Raw genomic sequence first — 5,981 nt, forward strand, 5'->3', positions numbered from 1 at the left:
GCAGTCTCAAGCATAGAAAAACCAAATACAACTCATGGAATCAGTGTAAACAAAACTGAGGTCTGGGATGCCTGGGTGGCTCAGTCAGTTAAGTGTCTGCCTTTGGCTCAGGGCATGATCCCAGGGTCCTGGGATCAAGTCCTGCATCAGGCTCCTTGCTCGGCAGGGAGCCTGCTTCTCCCTCTGCCTGCTTCTCCCCCTGCTTGTGCTCTCTCTCTCTCTCTGACAAATAAATAAAATCTTAAAAAAAAAAATGAGGTCAACTTCATTAAACCTCGTATGTACCATAAGGCTTTCAATCAAATAAATAAAGTATGTGTTAGTTGAAGGAAGGAGGAAAAGAAGAAGAAGGAGAAGAAGAAGAAGAAGAAGAAGAAGAAGTTATTAGTACCCATCCATCTCAAATTATTCCAAAAAGTTGAATAGAAAGTGAGGCTTCCAAACCCATCTTATGAAGCTAGCATTACCTGAGACCAACACTAAACAAAGACCCACAAAAAAAGAAAATTACAGGCCAATATCTCTGATAAACATAGATGCAGAAATCCCAACAAAATATTAACAAACCAAATCTAACAATACATTAAAAGGATCATATACCATGATCAAATGGGATTTATTCCAGGGATGCAAGGATGGTTCAATATCCACAGATCAAACAATGTGATACATCACCTTAACAAAGGAAAGGATAAAAATCACATGATCATCTAAAGAGATATAGAAGAAGCATTTGACAAAATTCAACTTCCATTTATGATAAAAACTCTCAACAAAATGAGTATAGAAGGATGTACATAATAATAGGCTAATATTAATTAATTAATATAACAGTAACATGATATTGAATAGTGAAAAGCTGAAAGCTTTTCCTCTAAGATCAGGAAAAAGACAAGGATACCTGCTCCCTCCACTTTTATTCAGTACAGTATTGAAGACCTAGTCACAGCAATTAGGCAATAAAGTTAGAAAAAAAGAAGTGAAACTGTCACTATTTGCAGATGACATGCTACTATATATAAAAAACCCTAAAGACTCCACCAGAAAACTATTAGGACTAATAAATGAATTCAGTAAAGTTACAGGATACAAAATTAACATACAGAGATCGGTTGTGTTTCTACACAATAATAACAAGCTATCAGAAGGAGAAATTAAGAAAACAATTCCATTTATAACTGTATCAAAAAGAATAAAATACCTAGGAATAAATTTAACCAAGCAGGTGAAAGACTTGAAAACTATAAGGCACTGATGAAAGAAACTGAAGACAACACAAATAAATGGAAAGATATATGATGCTTATGAATTAGAAGAATTACTATCATTAAAATGTCCATTCTACTCAAAGTAATCTAGATTCAATGCAATCCCCATCAAAATACCAATGGCATTTTTCACAGACTAAACAAAGAATCCTAAAGTTTGTATGGAACCACAGAAGATCCCAAATAGCCAAAGCAATCTTGAGAAAGAACAAAGATGGAGGTGTCACACTCCCTGATTTCAAACTATACTACAAAGGTATAGTAATCAAAACAGTATGATCCTGGCAGGAAAATCAATACATAGATCAATGGAATAGAAGATGCAGTCCAGAAATAAACCTATGCATATAGGTCAATTAATCTATGACAAATGAGGCAATAATATAAAATGGGGAAAAGACAGTCTCTTCAATAAATGGTGTTGGGAAAACTGGACAGCAACATGCAAAAGAATGAAACTGGACCACTTTCTTACACCATACACAAATATAAATTCAAAATGGGCTAAAGACTTGAATGTAAGATCTGAAATCATAAAAACTCTTAGAGGAATACAGGCAATAAGTTCTTTGACTTTAGTCTTAGTAATATATTTTTGTACCAGTCTCCCCAGACCAGGACAAAGCTCAAATAAACAGTACTATATCAAATCAAAAAGCTTTGCACAGTGAAGGAAACCATCAACAAAATGAAAAGATAACTTACTGAATGGAAGAAGATATTTTCAAATCACGCAAGAACTTAGACAACTTAATACTTAAAAAACCCAATTAAAAACTGGGCAGAGGACTTGACTACACTTCTTTTTCCAAAGAAGGCATACAGATGACCAACAGGCACATGAAAAGATGTGCAATATCACTAATCATCAGGGAGATGCAAATCAAAACTACAAAGAGATATCACCTAACACTGTCAGACTAGCTATTACCAAAAAGACAAAAAATAACAAGTGTTGGCAAAAACATGGGGAAAAGGGAAAACTTGTGCACTCTTGGTGGGAATGTAAATTGGTGTAGCCACTATAGAGAACATTATGGAGGTGCCTCCAAAAATTAAAAATAAGACTACCATACAATCCAGCAATTCTACTTCTGGGTATTTATCCAAAGAAAATGAAAACACCAATTCTAAGAGATATATGCACCCCTATATTCACTGCAGCATTATTTACTACAGTTGAGAGATGGAAGCAACCTAAGTGTCCATCTATAGATGAATGGATAAAGAAATGTGGTGTATATATACAACACAGTATTACTCAGCCATAAAAAAGGAATGAAATCTTACCATTTGTAACAACATGGTTGGACCTAGAGGGCATTATGTTAAGTGACATAAGTCAGACAAGAAAAAGACAAATAACCATTTGATTTCACTTATATATGGAACCTAAAAAACCAAACAAATAAACAAAACCAAACAAAACAGAAAGAGTGTCGTAGATATAGGGAACAAACTGTTAGTTACCAAAGGAGCTGTAGGTGGTACAAAATAGACGAAGGGAAGTAACAGGTACATACTTCCAGTTGTAAAATAAATAAGTCATAGGGATGCAGTGTACAGCATAGGAAACAGAGTCAATAATATCGTAATAACTTTGTATGGAGACAGACCATAATTAGACAGATGGTACAGAGTTCAAATCCTGATTTCCCCAGTTTTAGCTGTGAAGAAACTGGGCTAGTTACTTCACCTCCTTTCCCCTGGGTTTCCTCATCTATAAAAGAGGATAATAATGGTACCTACTTCATACAATTGTTGAGAAGATCAAATAAATAATTCATGAAAGAACAGTACCCAGCTACCCCAGCATATGGTAAGCAGTCAATAAATTTGAGTTATGAAAATAATGAAAGGATATAAAAAGAAAGATCTATCCTTTGGAGGAACTTACAATACAGTGAGAAAAGCAAACCATAAATGAAATAAATTATATGGGAATGAATATTAACATGCATAAAAATAAATATATACCTTACAAACTAAAACTTCAGGAAATGGAGATTACAGGAGCAATGCTAGTAGCCTTTTGTTGCGGAGGAGACAATCACAATGTAAGCAAAGAGTCCAAATGTCATATTTGGTAATAAGAACTGAAATGATAGAAACCTCAGTCAATGGCTCTACTGCTCTGTGACCGGGGTTCCCGTATGGAAAGGGGGAAATGGCTAGTCTTTTTGAGTTCCATAGAAAGAATAAATCTCAGAAGAGAAGGAGAACTTTCATCTCTTAAGGGTAGTGATATCTGGAATACAGAGCTGGGAGGGTACTAGTACTGAATTTATGAAGGTTTTGCCCCAAAATCTTTTTGCTTCTGTAATTAAGAGGAGAAGAGATCAAACTGGAAGCAATAGGTCTGTCCTTGTTCACCACCACAACCTCAGAAGCTGGCTCACTGCCTCCCTAGCCCATGTCTGCTCCCTCAGCCCTAGCTCAGGAAATAATTACTTGTCTCTCCAAAGTCTCAGTATTTCAGTTTTCTTCTCTAAGAGAATTTAGTGCACTCTAATTCCTCATTATGGGTATGTAGATTTTGGGCTTTGTATGGAAGTGTTGAATCACTATATTGTACACCTGAAACTAATACTACAGTATATGTTAACTAGAATTTAAATAAAAACTTAGAAAATACATTTTTGCTAAATTCCTCAATTACTTAAAATTATTATATTCCACCTTTAAAAATGATCATACTTTATAACTTTAATTTGTCACATATTCGAACTTCTTCTCTAGGAATCTTAAGAAACCAATAGTTTATGCAAGTTTCAGAAGTGTCTTGTTTTCTGTAGAGCAATTTGTTTTGCTGCTTTTTAAAAAAAGTAATAAAGTAATAAGTAAGCATGCACAAGAGTAATACATAATGCCAAGTATGTTTTTTATTCCCTACGGATTGCAGAAAAGACTCAATATTTTCTCTTTATTTACCACACCATTAAATACCTCAGTCCTGAAACTACCATCAACACTAAATTCTAACTGCAAGTGATTTATTGAGCCTAAAAGCTTAACTCTACCTTCAATTTCCCTTTCTCAATTGAGAACACAAAACAATTTTGCCAACATACAGAGTGTGAGGCTAGTTGTTATTAGGAAGAAGAAAAATAATAAAAACCTGTGAGCCCTTAAAAGTGAAAGGCTTAAATAATCATTTCCATCATCCAATCTCCTTTTTTAGCTTTTTACGCTTCTTTGGGGGGACAGTGGGAGGGAAGTTGTATATTTGTTTGGTTCATCAGTATTGTGGTTTTAATTCTCTTTTACAATTTTAAAAAGCTACTGTGCTTCTGAAGCTTCTTGCCAGGGGCTTTTTGTCCCTAAAGTTTCAAAACCTAGGGCAAATGGTTTTCTCCAACCCTGCTTAACTCAAATATGAAACAGGAAACTGTGATGTCGTGTCTAGTAAACCATCAAAAGCAGTCTGTTTAAAATAGAGAAATTAAGTGAGCTCATTGCTGCTTTCAAATACCTTAATTTTTGGTAGAACACTTACCTATCTAGGAGTCATTGTAAAAGGTTAATTAAATAAAATAAAAATAGGGTTGTCACTTCTTCCTAAGTGCATCCTAAGTTGTCATAGCAAATGAATTCCTTCAATGGAAAAGATGAAAGATGTCAGCATTCTCCTGTGAAAATGATGTACACTTAAGAAGTTACTTTGCTCACAACTCAAAAAGTTCCTTTAGTTCGTGTAACAAGAGAATAATAGAATGTGAACATTCTAACAGTATCGTTATAATACTATTTTAATGCCGATAACTCTGTGGATGTACACATAGCTAATCACAATTGTAGGCCACTGAGCAGCCATTTAGAGCACTTAAGGAAAACAAAATAGTTCTCTGAGGCTTTGACATGATAAACATACAAGTTCACTATCTAAACATTAAGTCATCTTTTAAATGGATACTTTAAGTAATCACTTCCTGTACAACCGGAATGAAATATATACTGATTTTAATGACAGTGATAATAAAGTTGGTTACGTAATTCCAAGCCAGTCACCATGGGGAAAACGATGAGCATTAGTCTTCAGAGACAAAGTTTCTTAAGAGAAATTATTAGCACTATTAATGTGGTTAACGTAGAAAGTGGGGGATGGGGAAGAGAAGGAACCTAGCTCTCACAGCAGAGCTGTGGTTGACATTTTTTTTTTTAAAGGCTTTTCTTTACAGGATTATTTTGCTGTAACTATTGGCAATATGATATAATTACAGTTTCTTTTAAGTAAAAATCATATATTCTTGTCACTGAGCCCTTAAGTTTTCCCTGGTGATCCCAATTTTCTTAGCTCTTTCTTATCAAGTGCCTTAGTTTTCCTCCAATAAATGTGCTTAGCTGGGTTTAAGTACTGGAAAGCTGAAAAGGACAAGCTCAATTTTTCCCCTTCACAACTCTCTGAAAAGAGCTCCACTTTATTAAGAAGATAGAAAAGGAAGTAAATGAAATAAAATACAAATTCTGGTTCTCTTCAGAATGACTGTTTTCTGAGAGATCATTCTGGTCTATACCGTATTTTGGAATCAATGCCTCTATTCTAAAAGAGTCAATGAGTTATAGAAAATAATAAAGGGAGAATAAAAGCAGAGGAGTGTTTTTACTTGTAATTTTTATTTTAATGGTAAAGAAACTAGAAGATAGGTAAAGAGTATCCAAATAATTGTTAAAATCCCTCTGTAACTAAGAAATGGGTAGCAGGATTATGTGTGA

This window comes from Eumetopias jubatus, unplaced genomic scaffold (assembly GCF_037043125.1).
Source record: "Eumetopias jubatus isolate StellerSeaLion01/CBP00866 unplaced genomic scaffold, mEumJub1_p1.0 scaffold_2, whole genome shotgun sequence".
Taxonomy (NCBI): Eukaryota; Metazoa; Chordata; class Mammalia; order Carnivora; family Otariidae; genus Eumetopias; species Eumetopias jubatus.